General features: G+C 42.3%; 1 protein-coding gene and 1 long non-coding RNA gene across 2 annotated transcripts in view; one reads left to right on the forward strand and one right to left on the reverse strand.

Annotated features, from left to right (window-relative positions):
* The window catches only part of BBS9 (Bardet-Biedl syndrome 9), a 1052120-nt gene that overhangs the window by 954467 nt on the left and 74416 nt on the right, over positions 1-23237 (reverse strand). The gene's annotated exons all lie outside the window — the stretch shown is intronic.
* LOC115084645 overlaps positions 1-23237 on the forward strand; it is an 89336-nt gene that overhangs the window by 33388 nt on the left and 32711 nt on the right. The gene's annotated exons all lie outside the window — the stretch shown is intronic.

Raw genomic sequence — 23237 nt, forward strand, 5'->3', positions numbered from 1 at the left:
AGCCACCGGCGGGACACACACCTGAAGAAATCCAGGATCTGTGTCACATCACACCACAGGAGAATCCAGCAACGTCCGGCAGGCAAATGACAGGAAAATAGAACTCTGAGGTCTCACAGATATTTAAGAACATAAGAAATTGTCATATTGGGTCAGGCCAAGGGTCTATCAAGCCCAGCATCCTGTTTCCAACAATGGCCAATCCAGGCTACGAGTACCTGGCAAGTACCCTAAAACTAAGTATATCCCACGTTACTGTTGATAGTAATAGCAGTGGCTATAGCAGGTAATGGACTTCTCCTCCAAGAACTTATCCAAACCTTTTTTAAATCCAGTTACACTAACTGCACTAACCACATCCTCTGGCAACAAATTCCAGAGCTTAATTGTGCATTGAGTGAAAAAGAACTTTCTCCGATTAGTTTTAAATGTGCATCATGATAATTTCATGGAGTTTCCCCTAGTCCTTCTATTATCCAAAAGGGTAAATAACCGATTCACATTTACCCGTTCTAGACCTCTCATGATTTTAAACACTTCTATCATATCCCCCCTCAGGCATCTCTTCTCCAAGCTAAACAGCCCTAACCTCTTTAGTCTTTCCTCATAGGGGAGCTGTTCCATCCCTTTATCATTTTGGTCGCCCTTCTCTGTATCTTCTCCATCGCAACTATATCTTTCTTGAGATGCAGTAACCAGAATTGTACACAATATTCAAGGTGCAGTCTCATATTGGAGCGATATAGAGGCATTACGATATCCTCCATTTTATTCACCATTCCCTTCCTAATAATTCCTAACATTGTTTGCTTTTTTGACTGCCGCAGCACACTGAGCCAATGATTTCAATGTATTATCCACTATGACGCCCAGATCTCTTTCTTGGGTGGTAGCTCCTAATATGGAACCTAACATTGTGTAATTATAGCATGGGTTATTTTTCCCTATATGCATCACCTTGCACTTATCCACATTAAATTTCATCTGCCATTTGGATGCCCAATTTTCCAGTCTCACAAGGTCCTCCTGCAATTTATCACAATCTGCTTATGATTTAACTACGGTACTCTGAATAATTTTGTATCATCTGAAAATGTGATTACCTCATTCGTCTTATTTATTTATTTATTTATTTAAGGTTTTTTTTTTATACCGGCATTCAAGAACTCGTTCTCATCATGTCGGTTTACAGAAAAACAGGGGTGCAAAAATAGAACCAAAAACATAAATAAACGTGATGAAGAAATGCAGTTACAAATAACAAGGGTAAATGAACTGGGATTGTAAGAAAATAAAGTGAGATAGAGGAGATTAATTATATACAAGTGTTATATATTATATATTAATTATGTTATTAAATATGTTATTAATTATATACAAGTGTTATATATTAATTATATACAAGTCTTATTCCTTTCCAGATCATTTATAAATATATTGAAAAGCACCGGTCCAAGTACAGATCCCTGAGGCACTCCACTGTTTACCCCTTCCACTGAGAAAATTGTCCATTTAATCCTATTCTCTGTTTCCTGTCTTTTAACCAGTTTGTAATCCACCTGTGAGGTGTGTTGGCAGGAACAGGAGAAAGAAGGATTTGGCTTGCCAAAGTTCTTTCAGAGAATATAGATGGCAATTACTTATTATTTTATTTTAAAATATTTGTTACCCGCCCTTCCTAAGTTCTGGGAAGGGTACAAAACATACATAATAAAGTTAAAATGGAATATACATAAAAATCGGGTATCAAGATTTATTTATTTTATTTAAAAACTTTTATATACCGGTATTAGTATGCATACATCATACCGGTTTACAATGTAACTTTAAAGGTAGAAATTACAATGAACAGGGAGGGCGAACAAGGAGGAGTATACAAAGAGCAGGAGGTGGAGGAATTAAAGCAATAAATAAAAACTGCAACGGACTATTTACAGGAATATACAAGGCGAAAATACTATCATGAGGAATATGCTTTTTGAAACAAATACGTTTTAAGAGCTTTGCTAAACAATTTTGGCTCTGAGATCATTCTCATCTCCATGGCAGCTACCCCAAGGTTAACAAAGCAGGCTATGCTGAGCATAAAACTTAGTCTTAGGCTTCTAGTTCACAAGTATAGTGAACTGCAACAGTTAAATTTGCCACTCCGGTGTAGTTTTTTTCTGTGTGCTTCGGGTTGTTGTTATGCTGAAAGATGAACTTCTGTCCCAGTTTCTGCTTTCTTGCCAAGAGCAGGAGGTTTTTCTCAAGGACGTTTCTGTACTTTTCTCCATTTGTTGTCTATTCTATCCAGGCAAGTGCCCCAGTCCCTACAGATTGCAAACATTCCCTTAATAAGATGCTATCACCAACATGCTTCACAGTAGAAATTGTGTTCTCTGGGTGGTGTGCTGCGTTGGATTTGTGCCAAACTTAACACTTTGCATTTCAGTTTCGTCAGACTACAAACCTTTTTGCCACATGGCTACAATATCCTCAGAGTATTCCTCTGCATACTCCAAATGAAATTAAAGGTGGTCTTTCTTGAATAATGATTTCCTTCTTGCCACCCTACCAAACAGGCTAGATATGTGGAGTGCTTAGGATATTGTCACATGCACACTTTTGACTAGTCTTGGCCATGGAAGCTTGTAGCTTTTTCAAAGTTGCCATTGGTCTCTTCATTGCTTCACTGATCAGTCACCTCCTTGCTGTCATTGAGTTTGGAAGGTCAGCCTGATTCAGGCAGGGTCTTGATGATGCCATACACTTCAACTTCTTAATAAACATCTTGGCAGTACTCAGAAAGATATTTAATGACTTTGCAATTCTTTTATATCCATTTCCAGATCTGTGCCTTTCCACAATTTTGTCCTAGGCACAACTAAATTTAAGAACATAAGATGTGCCATACTGAGTCAGACCAAGGGTCCATCAACCCCAGTATCCTGTTTCCAACAGTGGCCAATCCAAGTCACATTTACCTGGCAAGTACCCAAATATTAAATAAATCACAAGCTACTATTGCTTATTAATTACCGTAAAGCAATTTATGGATTTAACCTCTAGGAACTTATCCAAACCTTTTTAAACCCAGTTAAACTAACTGCTTTAAACACATCCTCTGGCAATGCATTCCAGATCAATTGATCCTGTCATCATGTGAATCAGTGCTATTTAACTCAGATGGGGCCAATTCACTTGAAGTGTGCTCATGAACAAACCTTGAAAAATGCACAATATTTTTCAGCAGCCTCATGATCAGCTGATTTTTTTCTCCCAACATATCAAGCTTTCTGATAATATGGAGATATTTAAAGCAAAACAACCAACCCTCAGAAAAAAATACAGGCTTCATTAACTTTCATTTTTTGATAGTTTTTTCCTTTTTTTTTGATCAGCAGAGTGACAAACTGGATCACTGTACAAACATTTTAAGGCAGTGGTTCCCAACCTGGGGTCCACTAGACCATCCTATGGGGTACTCCAGTAGGGATGGAAGTAAGTTTAGTTAGGGAGAAAATGAGCAGGCTGTTGCTACCTGTGATTAGTTGATCTGCTGCCACAGGCCAGCTAAGGAAGAGTAGGACCTATTTCTGCCCTGAAAACTTCACCCCACAGAGCTGCAGATCAAGAGGAGGAGGGGCAGAGAGGAGACGTTCACATCCATTAGATGCCTCAAACCACACTACTGCATATTTAGCAGAGGTGGGAAAGAGAGGGACAGACTGCAGACCTCAAGAATCATAAACCCCACTGCTACGCTTTGTTGAGGATGTGGAGAAGAGAAGGACCGATTGCGGCTGTCAGAACTTTTGCAGCCTCCTCCGCACACTGAGGAAAGCAAAGGAAACCTGGATGATCATAGCGATGAGAAACATTTCCCACTACTGCCATGTACTCAGACACTGGCCTGGCAGAGAGAGAGGAGAGGAGAGGCGAGGACAGCTGAACCAGAGAAGTGAGTAGAACAGCTCAAAGAAAGAAAGGAGGAAATGGGACTTGGGTTGACAGAATGAGGGAAAAGACAGAAGGAAGAAGAAATGAGACAGGAATAAAGGAAGAAATGGAGAATAAAGAGGGAGATAGGAATCCATAATTGACCTAGTTAAGAGGCTGCCATGCAAGTGGACTCCAATCAGGGGCGAGGAGGAGAAGACCTCCAGGAATCATGCTGGACAGAGGTAAAGAGAAAGAGGACCACCATGATTCAGGAGGGAAAAAAAGGAGACCTGACCTCCAGAGATCAAGGAGGAGGAAGGATGAGACAACAGCCAGGTGTACATATGTTAGTAAGCAAAAACGTTATTTAGGGGGACACACAGACAGAAATCTGATTAGCCTTCTTCCTATTGAAAAGCAAACTATTTTGCTTTTTCTAAAATCTAAATGATTGTGACTATAATTTTCTGTATGTGCTTGTAAGAACCATAAAAGAAAATAATAAAGTATAAAAGAAAAGCAGGCTAAAAGGGGGTCAATTTTCAGGAGGCTAAGTTTCAAATACTTTATGTGGGTGTTTACCTATATCAAAAGTCCCTTTTGAAAATTACTGTTCCCTGCCAGTGACGGTAAAAGTACCTGCACTGTGAACAGTAGCATACTTTTATCTGCGGGAGAAAAAGGAACAGGGCTAGGTTGGGGAAGGGAAAGTACACACAGGACTTCAATTTTGAATTCCTCGTGCACACTTTGAGGCATCTACTTTGCATCTGTTTCAAAGCAGTTAAAAAGTACACAGGAACAAAACTACTGGCTTTCCCCCACAGCCAGAGTTTTCAAAAGGAAACACTAGAGGCAGTTTCCCTTTGAAAATTAGATTGCAGGTCTACAGGTATCCATGCTGATTTTCGGCCAGGTCACACTTCATTGCCAACCTGGAACTTTTAGAGCTTGCCTCCCTTTTCCCCTTTGCAGGTGGACTGGAAGGAGGAATAACCTCAGCTTTCAAATGGGAGGGCAGTTTTTAAATAGCTTTGGAAATGTCCTTCCCTGCTTATTTAAGCTTAGATCAAAGTTTTAGACATAATGAATGATTATGGTGTGCATCTCATTGTTTCTTTTGTTATGGCATACAAAAATTAAAGAGAAGTCTGTGGGGGTGACAAGCGTTTGGAAGCTGAAATGTTCCCTGAATGGTTGGGAACCCGTTTTAAGGAAAACCATTCATACAAAACCTACTGTAGTAACTCTGCCTTCTGTGCTTTTACGTCATAGAACAGCAGATATTGAATTCCTGCATCAATCTGCTTCTGTTTTCTCCTTTCTACAGGTTATTAATTAAAATTTCAGTGATGGTCAACCCACCTAGTATTGCAGGTAGGCAGGTTATACATTTTTAAATAAATAAAATTAATAAAAACAAACACTCTGTCCTCTGTTTGCTGATGGAGTACTGGTAGGCACAGTTGCAGGATAGGCAAAATTGGTGCTTTTTGGAGGGGAGAAAAAAGTGCCAGTACTGAAATGTGATGTGGAGTTCCCTTTGTCATCCCCCTGAACATCATCCTCTCATGGTGATCTCCCCCTGCCAAATGCCCTTTCTTCCCCCTTGCTCTCTCTCCACCCCACGTAAGCACAGTGAGGTGGGTCCTTGTCCTGCTTTAAAACCAATTCTCCCTCGTGCTCTCCTTACTGACCACTCCAGTGTTCCACTTCTCCCAGCTCTTCCTCCCTCTTCCCCAGTGCTCTTTGCCCTTCCCTTTAAATATTAGGGAAAGGTAACAGCTCAGTGTGGTGCCACGGGCACATAAAGTGTATGCATGCATGTTTCCTGCTCCATGGAAATGCCCACCCTCATGTAATCCTGCAGTTAAAAAAAAACCCCCAAAAAACATGCTGCTAGATGCCGGTTAGTTGAATGCTGAATAATCAGGTTTTTACTGTACACGTGTATACGTATATATGTACGCAGGGGACCATATAGCTTCATGTCAAAAGGTACAACCTGAGTCAGTCCTGATTTTATCCTACTGCATGGAGAAGTTGTTCTGTTTTCTTAGCAAAATCAGGACTACATTTCCATACATGCACTGGGATAAAAGTGAGACAATCAACTTGTCCCACTTAATAAAGAATTTGCCGGGGAGATACGCATAACAAACTCTTCATCCACCCTTTTCAAAAACAATTTTATGCATCAGTGATATTTATTACCTTTCAACAGCTTATAATCAAGACATTAATCACTCAAAAATAACTTTCTATAGAATCCACTTGGGCCTGATCCATAGCACACAGACCATGACTATGTGTATGATCCACTTCACACTACCTCTTTCAGTGCCAAAGACACAAACAGAGAAGACAACAAGTTGGCTTTACTGACTATATATTTAGGAGCATATGCTTTAAGGGTTAATCTAACATAATGGGCAGTTAGATTTACATTATCACCTTTTACCCGGTTTAAATTGAAACAAGGACAATTTGTACTACAAAAAAAAAGTTAATCTACCTTTGGATGATATTACTAATTTTTGTCCCATATCAAATCTGCCCACTTACCTAAATGTCTTAGAAAAATGCACTTTAATGCAACTAGAGGAGCACCTGGAAAAATATAATATACTGGATGATTTCCAATTTGGTTTTCGAAAGGGCCATAAGACAGAGCTGCTACTGCTTTCCCTCATGGATGACTCATACCATACCGTTGAGAAAAAGACAGTTAGAATATTGGTGTAGCTAGATGTGTCATCAGCTTTCAATACAATTAGTCATGATCTGTTGCTATCTCCACTGAGTGAATGTGGGATTAAGGGGGCAAGTGAAAATTGGCAACGCATCTTCCACTTGGTAACCCCTAAATATAGATGTTTCTCAGATATCCATACTTTTGCCAGTGCTTTTTAATATTTTTTTTTGCTCCAATCATGACTATATTTAAAAAATTGGGAGTAATATTATATCTAGGCAGACAACATACAACTGTATATATCTCGTCTGATAGCTATACGAAATTGGCTTACTTTTCACAGACTGGTCCTAAATATTGCTAAAACTAGATTACTGTGGGTGGGAGAAATTCCTCCACCAGATGATATTAGCCTCAATTTGTTTGAAAGGGTATCTTTATCAGTGTAATGAGACAAGAAGTTTTGGTTTTACTATCGACTCAAATTTGACAATGAGATCCCATGCTAAAAAAATTTTTTTTATTTTTACAAACTTAAGTTTCTAAGGTCTTTAAAAATAATATTACCCACAGATAGGACAGTACCGCAATCACTGGAATTTGGTTACATAGATTATTGCAACAGTCTGTGGGTAGGCCTTCTTGATAAACGTTTTCGAGTTCTACAACTGGTCCAACATGCAATGGCACATGCATGCAATACATAGGCAGTAGTGCACGCAAATAAATCTCATGCATTTTCATTATAGATATCCTGAAAACCTGACTGGACTGGTATGAGCACTCTTGGTATATGTCCTGCGGGATAGAATACCTCCAGAGTTAGTTTGAACACGTTCCACCAGAGCGGTCATCCTCTTTGGCAGAGGTACAGTTGCTCTTGCCAGTGGACATTTGTAAGGCAGCCACTTGGTCTTCTTTACATGCTTTTGTGAAGCATTACTGGCTAGATGTTCTAGCCAGAGAACACTCTGGGGCAGATTTTCAAAGGGGTACGCGCGTACCCCCCCCCCCCCCCGAAAACCAGCCCCAACCTCCCCCTGCACGCGCCGAATCTATGTTGAAGAGGCTCGGCGGCGCACGCAAGCCCTGGGACGTGTGTAAGTCCCGGGGCTTTGCTAGGGGGGCGTGACGGGGTGTGTGTCGCGGCCGGCGCATCATCGGGGGCGTTCTGGGCCCAGGGCCGCGGGCGTGGACCAGACCGTATCCCAATCATGAGATTCTCACACAGGCTACCTATGTCTCTCTCTCATGCACCCCTTCACACAGGCTCTGTCTCACACATACACAATCCCTTCACACAGGCTAGCACCCTCACATACACACGATCTCTTTTTCATACACATGAGCTCCCAATCTCTCTCACACATTCACACTCCCTTTCACAATCTCCTCATATAGGCTCCCTCTGGCATCCACACTCAAGCAACCCCCATCCCCCACCCCCCCCCTCCCCTTTCAACTCCCATGCTCTCTCTCTCACACCCACTCCCCTCTCCTCTCACATACACACATTCACTCTCACCGGGGCCTTCACCTTCACTGCAAGCAGAGCACACTCCGTTCACAGCACACAGGGGCCTTCATCTTCGCCGCTAGTGGAGCGCGTCCCACAGCAGCTTTCATCTTTGCCACGAGCGGCGCACTGGGGCCTTCATCTTTGCGAGCTGCATTCACGGCATGCTGAGGTCTCCTCTGCCATTTTCTGTGCAGAATTTGGCAATTCTGCACAGGGGGTGAATTCTAGGCAAATTCTGTGCTCCGCAGTAACGCAGAATTCCCCCAGTACTATATGAGAACCTATGAAGTAAGTGAAATCATGTGGGAATATGTTTTTGTACTATAAGGGGCATGAGAAATGTTCAACGACCTAAAAGGGACAAATAATGAAGGCCAATCATTATGTAAGCTCTGTGTTTCAAATGCACAAGAAAATGAGGCAACTGGAAAAATTCTGGAGCAATACAGTGAGTCCTATGTGATGAGTCATCGGAAAGACTGCTGTACAAACGTATATTCACAATGACGATATGATTTCTGAATTCATGACCATTGGTAAATCTGTACCAGGGACTGAGAATAATGATGATAAATGTGAATTTAACAGTACAAACAAGAAAAAGCACCAGCTACTTTATTTGCAAAGGATAAAGATTTCCAGATAATGCCTGGAAAATGTAGCAAATACGTGGATAGCAACATTTCATGCAATTATTAGTTAGCAAGCCCCTTGCCTTTAAATGTGATGCACTGAGCTTTATTAAATGACCATGGCTTCATTTGAGAATTTAGAGGAGAGGACGTACAAATGCATTATGTAATGGGATTGTATAATTAAATATGTTCTGCATTATAGGTCTTATAAAAATATGTGCATGGGTCTTAAAACATAAAAGGGGGAAACCATTTGGAGATTATTTGGGGTACACAATGAAATGTTCATAAAGTTAATAGGGGTGAACAATGTAGTAAGTTCATTACTGAGATGTGCCAAAATACTGGGATCTGAGAGAGGTGCAACAGTCTCAGTATCAAGTTGCTTGCATAGTTTTTACATTTGTTCTGGGGAATGGTTCAGAAACAATTCAGGGATATGGAAATGGGAAATGGTTCATGTATATGGAACACTTGCTAAAACAAATGTATGAGATTACATGGAAGGACAGATGTTTACAGGGAAGGGGAGGATAAATGCAGAAATATGTCTGGAATAAGAAAGATAGTGAAATTCAAAAGTAAATAACTGGAAAAGGTTGGGGGTAGCTAACTTGTGAGCCGGCTGGAACAATACAGACTGCTTGTGGCACAGCCCAGGAGAGGAATCAACTGTTTCCAGAGCAGATAAGCCACTGAGTGTTAAAAATTGAAATTATTATATAGTAGAAGTTTTCTGTGTATAAATACTGCTCTGTGCTTTTCATTATCCCCTCTCTACTAGTGCTCTGTGTTTCATGATCTCTGTGCTTTCTGTGTATAAAAACTGCTCTGTGTTTTTCACTATCCCTTCTCTACTAGTGCTCTGTGTTTCATTATATCTGGGCTCTCTGTGTATAACTACTGCTCTGTGCTTACATTAAACCTTTCTCTAGGTCTGGTTATTGTATATTATTTTGTTTGGTTTCTTGCTAATTGTTTGCTTTAAGATTCAGTAAACCTGCATCTCTCTTATTGTATAGCTGTCTTTACTAATCTGTTTAATATTGGCACATAAGTGCTGTGGGATCATTTAATAGCTAAAGGACTAGTAAAGTTCCAGGAAGTGTCCTGCTCTAACCAGATTGTCCTAGGTTTAAACTGTTTGACTCCCTCCCACCCTACCCCTCTACCCACCCACCCACAGGTTTGTTTTTCTTGTGTAGACTGCCGAACTTAAAATGAGCAACCAGATAAATTAGTACATTGGTATTTCCTTAGGTGTTAACAATCAAATAATTTACCAAAATGAGGACCATCCAATGTAACTATTGTGGAGCCTTTATTCTGAGGGAAAGCATCTGGAAACTTAAGAGCTTGCCCCATTTGTGAACAACTGTCTTCCTTGAAAAAGGAGCTGGCTAAAGTTAAAGCTCAATTAGCTTCAATAAAGAGAATTTCACCCACATTACAGTACTCAGAAAATAATTCCCCAGTGCCAAATAAAAACCAGGAGTCAAGTAAAAAGAGAGATACAGTAGGCTCAGGTAGGATAACACATGGGACCCACAATCACCCATTCTTGACAGATGGGCAGCCCACAAGTATACCCCCCCACTCAAACAGGACCTTAAGGAACTCATTAAAAACCAGGATTACAGTGGGATCTGGTAGAATTAGACCTGTGATGAGGAGACACACACTGTATCAAGTGCAACAAGAACAAAAAGCCTTCTCTATATTAAACACTGAAGAAGTTCTTGAGAAAAACATTGAAGTGTTACCAGAAAAGAGAAAAAAAACCCAATGCAAGCAGAAATACAAAATCCATAACCAAAAGAAAAAGCTCATTGACATGGATGACTCTGTCATCAGTGGCACAACTGCAAAGGGAAAGAGTGAAGTGAATAGCAAATCTCAACTAAAGTCTCAAAAGGAGTCCAGGAAAAGCAATAACCTTAACGAGAAAACCTGGAAAGCTATGACCACAAATGCTCATAGTTTGGGAAGTAAAATCCCAGATCTGCAAGCCCTAATAGTGGAGGCGGACTTGATATTGTTGCTATCACAGAGACATGGTTCACAGAATCTCATGATTGGGATACGGCAATACCTGGCTATAACTTGTTAAGGAAGGGCAGAGTGGATAGAAAAGGGGGAGGTGTGGCTCTTTATGTCAGAAACAATATCCAAGCATCTGAGCTGCAAAGAAGATGGGGCAATGAAGAAGCACTATGGGCCGACATAAAAAAAGATGACGGGGCGTCCATTTATATTGGAGTGGTTTACAGGCCTCCAAACCAAAAGGAAGAGCTGGACAGAGATCTGGTTGAAGACATCCTAAAGATGGGAAAGAAGGGAGAAGTGGTGATCATTGGAGACTTTAATATGCCAGATGTAGACTGGAAAATCCCATCTGCAGAATCTAAAAATAGTAGAGCGATAGTGGATGCCCTGCAAGTAGCTTTGTTCAAACAAATGGTAATGGAATCCACGAGAGAAGGAGCTATACTCGACTTAGTGCTCACTAATGGAGATAATGTCTCTGATGTCCAGGTGGGTGCCCACCTCAGCACCAGTGATCATCAAACGGTATGGTTTAATATCACAAAAAGGATACGGAAAAGATACACAAAGACCCAAGTTTTGCAGTTCAAAAACACGGACTTTGAGGAAATGGGGAAGTACCTGGAGAAAGAACTAAAAGGCTGGGAGAACGAAAGAGATGTGGATCAGCAGTGGACCAATCTAAAAGGAGCAATTACCAAGGCAACTACTCTATATGTTAGAAAAGTAAAGAAAAGCAAAAGAAAAATGAAACCTATCTGGTTCTCAAAGGAAATGGCTGACAAATTAAAGGCCAAAAGAACAGCGTTCAAGAAATATAAAAGATCCCAAAGGGAGGAGCACAAAGAAGAATATTTGATTGAACTAAAGGAGACGAAATTAATCAAGATGGCAAAAAATCAAGCGGAAGAGAGGATTGCCAAGGAGATAAAGAATGGTGACAAAACATTTTTCAGATACATCAGCGAAAAGAGAAAAGTTCAAAGTGGTATAGTGAAATTGAAAGGTAGAAAGGATCAATGTGTGGAGAGTGACGAAGAAAATGGCAGAAATATTAAACGAATACTTCAGTTCTGTGTTCACTAAAGAAGACCCTAGAGAAGGACCATCTCTACTTAACAAGAAACTGGAGGGGAGTGGAGTAGATGAAAATCCATTTACAGTAGAAAATGTATGGGAAGAGCTGAAGAATCTGAAAGTGGACAAAGCCATGGGGCCTGATGAGGTTCATCCCAGGATACTGAGGGAGCTCAGAGATGTGCTGGCGGGTCTGCTGTGTGACCTGTTCAACAGATCCATAGAAACGGGAGTGGTGCCGAGTGATTGGAGAAGAGCGGTGGTGGTCCCGCTTCAGAAGAGTGGGAACAGAGAAGAGGCTGGTAACTACAGACCGGTTAGCCTCACTTTGGTGGTGGGAAAAGTAATGGAGTCACTGTTGAAAGAGAGAATAGTGAACTATCTACAGACCGGAGAATTGCTGGACCAGAGGCAGCATGGATTCACCAGGGGAAGATCCTGTTGGACAAATCTGATTGACTTTTTGGACTGGGTAACCAAGGAATTGGATCGAGGAAGAGCGCTCGATGTCATCTACTTGGATTTCAGCAAAGCTTTTGATACGGTTCCGCACAGGAGACTGGTGAATAAAATGAGAAGCTTAGGAGCGAGTGCCGAGGTGGTGGCCTGGATTGCAAACTGGTTGACGGACAGAAGACAATGTGTGATGGTAAATGGAACTCTCTCTGAAGAGAGAGCGGTTTTAAGTGGTGTACCGCAAGGATCGGTGTTGGGACCGGTCCTGTTCAATATCTTTGTGAGCGACATTGCGGACGGGATAGAAGGTAAGGTTTGTCTATTTGCGGATGACACTAAGATCTGCAACAGAGTGGACACGCCGGAAGGAGTGGAGAGAATGAGACAGGATTTAAGGAAGCTGGAAGAGTGGTCAAAGATATGGCAGCTGAGATTCAATGCCAAGAAGTGCAGAGTCATGCATATGGGGAGTGGAAATCCGAATGAACTGTATTCGATGGGGGGGGGGGGGGGGAGAAGGCTGATGTGCACGGAGCAGGAGAGAGACCTTGGGGTGATAGTGTCTAATGATCTGAAGTCAGCAAAACAATGTGACAAGGCGATAGCAAAAGCCAGAAGAATGCTGGGCTGCATAGAGAGAGGAATATCGAGTAAGAAAAGGGAAGTGATTATTTCCTTGTACAGGTCCTTGGTGAGGCCTCATCTGGAGTACTGTGTTCAGTTCTGGAGACTGTATCTACAAAGAGACAGAGACAAGATGGAGGCGGTACAGAGAAGGGCAACCAGAAAGGTGGAGGGTCTTCATCGAATGACTTATGAGGAAAGATTGAAGAATCTAAATATGTACACCCTGGAAGAAAGGAGGAGCAGGGGTGATATGATTCAAACTTTCAGATACTTGAAAGGTTTTAACGATCCAAAGACAACGACAAACCTTTTCCGTCAGAAAAAAATCAGCAGAACCAGGGGTCACGAGCTGAAGCTCCAGGGAGGAAGACTCAGAACCAATGTCAGGAAGTATTTCTTCACGGAGAGGGTGGTGGATGCCTGGAATGCCCTTCCGAAGGAAGTGGTGAAGACCAGAACTGTGAAGGACTTCAAAGGGACGTGGGATAAACACTGTGGATCCATCAAGTCTAGAGCACGTGAATGAAGAGGGGGTGGCTTGCGGGAATGAAGGCTACTACCTGGAGATAATACCCTTATTCAATATACGTACACACGGTTAATGTGACTCCAACATTGCTCTAAGCTTCAACGGTAAGAGGAAATTAGAAAAACAAAAAAGGATTTGCATTCACAAAAAAGCGGGGTGTAGCTTGCTTGTTACAGCGGTTACTACCCCCAAACCAAATAAGCCGGATACTTTACTTTCAATGCATATCTAGCATAGCTCTCTGCTTCAACAGCAGGGGAGAAAGTCTGATACTTCACTTTCAACGCATAGCCAGCATAGCTCTCTGCTTCAATGGCAGGGGAGAAAGTCTATTACTTCACTTTCGAAGCATAGCCAGCTTAGCTTCCTGCTTCAACGGTAGGGGAGAAAGTCTGATACTTCACTTTCAATGCATATCCAGCAAAGCTCTCTGCTTCAACGGCAGGGGCAATGTAGAAAAGAGGATCTATATATAGACAACAACCAACAAGGACTGAATTAATTAGTCGAGTAAACAAAAGCATGGGTGTAGCTTGCTTATTGAGGCAGTTACTACCCCTAACTAAGCTACATATTCAATTAGTTGCAGTTCCAACACTGCTCTCTACATTAATGGTGGGGTGGAAGGGAAATAGAACTAAAAGGTACTAAGAGCCAAGCGTAACAAGTAAGAGGAAAAAAAAAAGTGCATAGCTTGCTGGGCAGACTGGATGGGCCGTTTGGTCTTCTTCTGCCGTCATTTCTATGAAAGCAATTCATTTTCTTAAGGACTGCTTCCAATATATAGGGCCCAATCGATCAAGGTCTTTTTCCATTGACAATGAATAGGAGAAAAGAATTGATGAATCAGGCCTACATTATTAGATCACTATTTTAGACCTAATAAGAAGAAAGCATTTTTGGGGGGGAAATGCAAGGTGTGGAAAGAAAAAGGTCAAGCAACAATCCTTTCACAGATCTTCTGAATGTAAGTTATGAAAACAAATTCTAGTTCTAATCAAATTTAAAATTTATAATTTATTTTCAGGGGATTCTACTGTACAAATCACAAAAAGTTTGGTATAGGGTTGTTTGCTAATAGTTAAATGTTTTGTAGATAAACAATTTTGTACAATATGGTAGTAGTATTCTCCTGGAAGAGTTACACACTGTATATAAAAATAGATTCTTGTAAATTCAATAAAAATAAATGAACAAAAAAATTAATGGGCACACAAATCTGTCAAACTGCTGAACTATACCATAAATGGCTCACTGAGAAAGAGGACACTGTTAACACTAACTTGTTAAGAAATTACCTGCCACGTATGCAAGTGGAAATATTGTTCATCAGCATGAAATCAATAAATTGGAGAAAACAGAAGCAACTTGTTAAAGGATAAATTATTTTTCTTCACGATTTGGTGACACCGAAAACCAAAACCACTTTCTCAGATTATCAAATAGATACAGATATGGAAATTTCTCTGCAGTCCATGTTCAAAGGGCTTTGTTCTAAGTAATTTGATTTACCCAGACAAACCCAAAGGTTTAAACTTCCAACCCCTTTAACCGGATATATTTTAGTTGGATACGTAATTACTGAATAATAATAGTCTGGAAAGGCTGAAAGCGTTTGGAGGAAGAGTTAAGTTAGCTGGATAACTTGTCCGGCTAAATCTGATATTCAGGCTTAGCTATATGACTTATCCAGCTAACTCTGGACATGCCAGAGAGCAGTCTGAAAGTTATCTGAGTACATGTACCCAGCATAATATTTACCTTAACTGGCTATATTCAAAATATAATCTATATCAAAAGATACACCTTTGCTGCGAACTGCTATACTAAACAAAAACAATCAAGAGCACCGCTCTGTCGCTAAGCTGTTCAATAAACTTTTAAATGAATAATGTGTGTGTTGAAATTATTTTTAATAAAGTAAATACCTACACTATTAGTGGTGAGAAAATTTTTTGTCATCTATGTGGATTTAAAAATATTTAAGTGGAGTCAGAGAAAGGTTTCATACATAGTGTAGGTGCCCCGCACCTCCGTGAGGTGAACTTATAATCATCAACCTTCCTCCTCCTCCTCAATGATCTAAACTTTTAAATGAATAATGTGTGTGTTGAAATTATTTTTAATAAAGTAAATACCTACACTATTAGTGGTGAGAAAATATTTTGTCAGCTATGTGGATTTAAAAATATTTAAGTGGAGTCATTGAGGAGATCATTGAGGAGGAGGAGGAAGGTTGATGATTATAAGTTCACCTCACGGAGGTGCAGGGCACCTACACTATGTATGAAACCTTTCTCTGACTCCACTTAAATATTTTTAAATCCACATAGATGACAAAAAATTTTCTCACCACTAATAGTGTAGGTATTTACTTTATTAAAAATAATTTCAACACACACATTATTCATTTAAAAGTTTATTGAACAGCTTAGCGACAGAGCGGTGCTCTTGATTGTTTTTATATTCAAAATATAGCCAGTTAAGTAGCACAAAAAAAAAAAAAAAAAGCCTTCCAGGATAGCAGGACTGATCCCACCCAAAAAATGTGTGAAAATGTCAGGGATAGCACCCAATAGACCACCCTCCCCCCCAATCCCCCAAACGAATGACCACAAAATGTAGGCTATATCGGCCTGAGCAGCCTCTCCATCCTTCTCCACAAAATGATCAAAAAAGATGCAGGCTCAAAGCCTATGTCCGTCCCCCCAAGCCACCCACCCCACTCAGCAGGAACACAGTACATATGTAACGCTCCTGGTGGCATCCAGCATTGTTATCATATAATAATCTGACAACAAGAGTGGTAGCTTACACTACCATTGCTACTGTCAAAGCAATGCTGTATGCTGCCAGGAGCAGTACAAACGTACCATGGTCTCTGTGGACATAATGATTATGGGAAGGGTTAGGAAGGGCCTGCAGCCTACATGTTTTCTGCACCTTTACAGGTAAGGGTGGTCGGGAGAGGTTCCTTGGAATGATATGGCCCATAATTTATGCTTATTCTTTTCGGGAAGCTGGCAGAGGCAGGCCATCGGGAACTACGCCAGACATCATTTTGACAAATTTTTTGGGGAAGTAGATGGAGATGATCAGACCTATTGGCCCACAAGTTTTTTTTGTGCTCCGTAACTGGTTATTTTAAATATAGCTAGTTAAAATAAAAGTTATCTGGGTATGTATACATGGATAAAACTTTAACTAAGCATATTCAGTAAGAGACTTGTCTCGCTGAATATCTGTGAGATAGAGTTGTTTACTAGTAACATGTGTTCTCCAAGGACAGCAGGATATCAGTTCTCACACATGGGTGACTTACGATGGAGTCCAGCACGGAAAAACTATGTCCAAGTTTCTAGAACTTTGACTCAGCTTCACTAGGCATGCCCATTGCATGCTATTATGCCACACATCCACACGGGGTCCCTTCAATCTTGTATTTAGTAAAAGAAGGGAAAAATAAAGAAATCAACTCCACAGAGAGATGGACGGTTTCATGGGGATTAGTTCATGGATGGTTTTGTGAGAAAAGCATCTGTTATAAACAAGCAACATTGCTTTCTACAAGAACAAGTAGGATGGTAGTCCTTACACATGGGTGACCTCTAGCTACAGACTGTCCCCAACAAAAAAGGGACAACAAACAATACCAATGGGTGTAAGAACAATGTTTTTGTTGACAACCAGCCTTTTTGTATTTTATTCTTAAACTATGGGGTGTAGCCTCCACAAAACCAATGGGCCCTAGGAGGGAAAGAGTTGGGTTCTCTATTCAAACAAGTTCCAAAGGAAAGTTGGCCAAACCTGATGTTGAGTAGGTCAACCCCTAACCAGACCATAATATGATTTGAATAAATGAAGGGAACTCCACATTGCAGCCTTGTAGAGCTCCTCCATGGGGACTGATTGCAGGTGAGCCACTGACATTACCATGGCTTGGACAGAATGATCCTTGACATGGCCTACCAAATTCAAGCCTGCCTGAGCATAACAGGAGATGCAATCTGATAGCCAATTAGAAACAGTTTGTTTGGCAATTGCAATCCCCAGCTTGTTTGTGTCAAAAGATACAAAAGTTGGGTAGACTTTCTATGGCTTCATTCCACTCCAGGTAGAAGGGCAAGGCTCTCTTGCAGTCCAAACCGTGCAATGCTTGTTCACTTTGGTAAGCAAGCAGCCTGGGAAAAAAATGTTGGAAGAAGAATTGACTGGTTAAGATGGAATTACACCACCACCTTAGGCAAGAACTTAGGATGGGTGCACAAGACCACCCTTTCATAGAAAAACTTGGTATAAGATGGATAAGTTACTAGAGACCGAAGCTCATTGACCCTGCATGCCAAAGTGACCACTACCAAAAGTATAACCTTACAACTCAGGTACTTCAGATCACAAGAGTACAATGGCTCAGAAGGAGCTTTCATCAGCTGGGACAAAACTACATTGAGGCCCCTTGACACAGCAGGAGGTCTGATGGGAGGCTTTAAATGAAGCAAACCCAGCATGAAATGCACAAATAAAGGCTGTACAGAGATGGGCTTACCTTATATATGGTGATAGTATGCAATCATTGCATTAAGATGAACCCTTACAGACTTGGTCTTTGAGACCAGAGTCAGATAAATTAGATGGTAATCATGCATTTTTTTGTGTGTGGAGCAGGAGAAAGCATCTAGGCCCTGTTGCTCACAATATATGGCAAACCACCTCCAATTTAGTCCATAGACTTCCTAATGGATGCCTTTCTTTAAGCTAAAAGAACATAAGAGATATTCTCCAAGAGTTCAAAGGGTTGCAAAAATCAACCTCTCAATAGCCAAGTAGTGAGTGACAGAGACTTGAGGTTGGGAAGGTGCAACCTGCCTTGATCCCAAGAGATAAGATCTGGGTAAACCCCCAGTCTGATCGATTCCCAGATGGATATCTCCCATAAGAGCGGGAACCAGATTTGCTGTGGCCAAAAAAGGGGACTATGAGAATCATGACCCTTTTTGTCTTCTTTGAGCTTCAACAAAACCTTTGCCACTAGTGAATCGGAGAATATGCATACAGAAGGCCCTTGCCCCAATGCAGGGCAAAAGCATTTGAGCCTAGTTTGTCGCATGCTCTCAGTTCTGGAGGAGAAGAGTGGGATCTTCTTGTTCCACGGAGACATGAACAGATTCACTTCTGGAGTTCCCCCAGTGGCAAAAGATATGGTTCACTATTCCTAGTTCAGGGTCCATGCATGTAGCTGTAAGGACAGACTTAGTCTCTCCGCTAACATGTTCTTCACTCGGACAGGCAAGTGGCTCTGATAACCATCTCGAGTGATGGCCCAGCCCCACAGTTGGACAGTCTCCTGACACAGAGGATACGAGCAAGTACCTCCCTGCTTGTTGATGTACATTGCTACCTGGTTGTCCAACTGGACAAAAAAAAAACACTTTGTTGGACAGCTGGTCTCTGAAAGCCCATAGAGTGTACCAAATTGTCTGGAGTTTCAGGAAGTTTATCTGGTGCAGCAATTTCTAGACAGACCAAAAATACTGGGTGCAGAGTTCATAAACATGAGCTCCCCACCTCAAGTTGGATGCATCCGTCATAAGGACAATTTGAATCAGAAAAATTTGGAACAGGATTCCCTGGACCAGATTGGAATTGTCCCACCACCAGTATAGAGAGTTCCTGAGCAGCTGCATTATCCAGATGCTATCTTGGAGATCAAGCATGTCTGTAATTACTGAGACCTTAATGTCCACTGGGTGCTTCTCATGTACAGATGTGCCATGGGAGTTACATGTGCCATTGATGCCATGAAGCCCAACAGCCTCAGCATGTACCACACTGATGTCTCATGACTCAACTGGATCTCCTCTGCCTCAGCCATCAAAGTAGAAGCTCTTTGCTGCAAAAAGAAGGTTTTTGCCGGAGCCATGTCTAGCAGAGCTACAATAAACTTCAATTGAGGAGACAAGCTGTGTTGAGAATTGGGATAGTTGATAACAAACCCGAGTGACTCCAACACCCAGATGGTCATGCATATCGATTCCTCAGCTCCAGCTCAATATATGCTCTTCACCAGTCAATCATCCAGATAAGGAAACATGAACACCCCCAGTTTGTGTAAGTGTACTGCCACCACAACCAGGCATTTTATGAAGACATGTGGGACAGACACTAGCCGAAACAGCAGAACACAATACTGGAGGTGGCAGTTTCCTACTATAAATCGGAGATATTTCCTGTGACATGGAAATATCTCTATCTGAATGCAAGCATCCTTCAGATCAAGAAAGCAGACCCAGTCCTATTTTTGAAGAAAGAATATTAAGGTGTGCAAGGAAACCATCTTGAACCTTTCTTTTTTGATGAATTTGTTCAAGGCCTTAGGATTAGAATGGGATTCCCACCCCCGCACCCCCTTTTCTCTGTAATCAGTAAATATTTGGAATAAAGTCCCCAGTTTCTCTGCCTTGGTGGAACAGGCTTGACTGTTTTGGCCATCAAGAGGGAGAACAACTCCAAAAGAAGCACCTCCTGATATGGTGACTGACCCCAAGATGGGTTCCTGGGGCCCAATCTGGATGGAGACTCAATAGGTTCAATTTATACCTATCTTTTTATGATGGCTAGGACCCACAAGTCCAAAGTTATACTAGGCCACTGGTTTATATAAAAATCACAGCTTCCACTGATCAGGAGTCCTCTAGAACGGGTACTGGGATTCTGGCAATGCTCTTTGTGGTCCAGTCAAAATGCATCCCAGATGTTGACTCAGATGCCATCTGGGGCTTAGCTGTCTTCTTCCACCTCGGACAGGTGCAAGAGGCCTGCTGATTTCGGGACCAAGGGGGCAGAGAATAATGCCTTTTTAGGCTGCCCAGACCTCATGTACCCCGAGAAGAGAAGGAGATTCTGGAGTAGCCATGGAGAGTTGCTGGACCATTGCATATTGATCATGGATCTGTGCCACCAAATCCTTGACTCTCTCTGAAGAGATTCTCTCCAGTGCATGGCATGTCATCACGCCTTTCCTGACTTGGCAAGCCTTTCCAACTTTGGCTAACCATCATGGGATCCCAAAGTTGCAGTTACCCATGACCCACTGCTGAGAACAAAGCACCAAGAGAGCCCTCCTTAGAGCCCTATGACTCTGCAGATAATACTGAAAAGGAGATGTCCACTGGTCTCCCTTCTGACCACTCTCCTTTGCCAGACAGAAGTCCCCTCTGGAGGATCTCTCCTTCACCAGCTTTATTAAGGAAATGGCCGAGACCATTCCATTTACACTGCAGGAGGACGACGAGTCCAGAAACAAGATACTGGAAATTCTCCAGTGTTTGGAGACCCTTAAGGAAATCAGCCCCAGTTCACAAGATTCTTCAAATGAAGATCAGACACCCACAGTCAGGTGACTCTGAACACCTTGATCCTCATGACAGATACACTTGAAGCTACTTAGAAAGCATCATAGGTCAAACAGACGTGTTTTCCGTGCTCTAATACTTTGGCTTACCAGTGACCAGCAGGCATCTTGCTGCTTTTGAGGAAACTGCTCAGCAAACTCCCTGCACCTGCTCAGGATATTCTGCATGTGCTAGCCCATTAAAACCTGGTAGGCCACTATGTGGGAAATCAACATAGTGCCCTGAAATATCGTTCTCCAAATAGTATGCATGGCTCTAGAATCACTTTCTGGAGTAGTCTAGGACCCACCGAGGAGTGGGTCCTAGGCACTTGGTCTTTCTGAGAGCGGATTCAAAGACCACAGATTAGTGTAGCAGCTTACGCCTATCAAATCCAGGAGCCTTTTGGATGAAATAATTTGCATCTACCTTCTTATGGACTAGGGCCAGTATGAAGGGGTTCTCCCACATCCTCAGCCATACCTCCTGAAGGATCTCATGAACTGGGACTGCCATGATTTCCTTAGGGGTCTCCACATACTGAAGGATGTCTAGCATCTTGTTTCTGGACTCTTCCTCCATCCGCAACGTAAATGGAATGGTCTCAGCCATTTCTCCATTAAAGCCAGTGAAGGAGAGATCATCCAAAGGGGAATTCCTTTGTTGCATCTGTCGGTCGCAGATAGCTGCGACCGCACTGCCTTACCTCTTTTCTTCCCTTTTCCTCCTCCTTGGGCAAGATGGCTGCCTCCGGTGCCGAGTGCTGAAACCCTCAGCGTCAAAAACTCAGCATGGGCATCCTAGTCCACCATGCTCCTTCCTGTGGCCTCCTAGGGCGCGCGCGCACGTTGCTTACGCTCAAATCCATGTCATGGCGGGAACTTCGGGGGTGTCCCCACCACATGACGTTGCTACCTCCTGGTATTTAAAGCATCCACTACGCTACCATCATTGAGTCAGCAAGGTCTTCAGTTTAAGCTACTCTGACCGCTCTAAGCTGCTCGCTTACCCTCCGGGGATCTCGCTCCTTACGAAGCTCTAGGCACCCGCTCCTCAGGGGCCTCTCGCTTCCAACCACCATTCGGGGTTTCTACCAACTAGACAACCGCTCCGCGGGGGTCTCTCTCTCTCTCTCTCTGTATTTATTTCAGGATCTCCTAGACGATCGGGTACTCGCTCCTCGAGGGCCTACCAGTCTGTGTATCCTGCACCACGGACCTTCGGTCCCACCATCATCATTTCCAGGAAGACGCCACACTATGCTCCTGTGAGTACCTCTACGATCTGGTGCTCCAACTCCACCCACCAGGCTCGGCCTTGCCCACACTGTGGGTTCCTAGCTATCTTGAACATCTGGGTGAGACATCTACATCTGAGACTGTCTGAACATATTGGCACCTTGCAGACTTCAGTGCCTTTCCTTCCTGCCTCATACCATCTATCTACAGCAGTACAATAAAGCATTCCACCTACAAGTGTCTGCTCTCTGAGGTTAGCCTATTGCTGTGGTTCCCCACAGGGCACCTCCCCATGGGAGGAGTCATCTCCACTGCAACTAAGGGTCCACACAAATGCCACAAACACAACATCCTTCTGTCTGGCAGAAGAGAAAAGTCAGAAGGGAGACCAGTAGACATCTCCTCTTAAGAAACATCTGCAGTCATAGCTGTACCATAGAAACATAGAAACATAGAAATGATGGCAGAAGAAGACCAAACAGCCCATCTAGTCTGCCCAGCAAGCTTCACACATTTTTTTCTCTCATACTTATCTGTTTCTCTTAGCTCTTGGTTCTATTTCCCTTCCACTCCCACCATTAATGTAGAGAGCAGTGATGGAGCTGCATCCAAGTGAAATATCTAGCTTGATTAGTTAGGGGTAGTAGGGGTAGTAACTGCCGCAATAAGCAAGCTACACCCATGCTTATTTGTTTTACCCAGACTATGTTATACAGCCCTTATTGGTTGTTTTTCTTCCCCCTGCCGTTGAAGCAGGGAGCTATGCTGGATATGCGTGAAGTATCAGTTTTTTTTCTCCCCTGCCGTTGAAGCAGAGAGCTATGCTGGATATGCGTGAAGTATCAGTTTTTCTTCTCCCCTGCCGTTGAAGCAGAGAGCTATGCTGGATATGCGTGAAGTATCAGTTTTTCTTCTCTCCTGCCGTTGAAGCAGAGAGCTATGCTGGATATGCGTGAAGTATCAGTTTTTCTTCTTCTCCCCTGCCGTTGAAGCAGAGAGCTATGCTGGAAATGCGTGATGTATCAGTCTTTCTCCCATGCCGTTGACGCAGAGAGCCATGCTGGATATGCATAAATGCAACATCTTGCCCAAGGATGTGT

The sequence above is a fragment of the Rhinatrema bivittatum genome, chromosome 2 (genome assembly GCF_901001135.1).
Source record: "Rhinatrema bivittatum chromosome 2, aRhiBiv1.1, whole genome shotgun sequence".
Lineage (NCBI taxonomy): Eukaryota > Metazoa > Chordata > Amphibia > Gymnophiona > Rhinatrematidae > Rhinatrema > Rhinatrema bivittatum.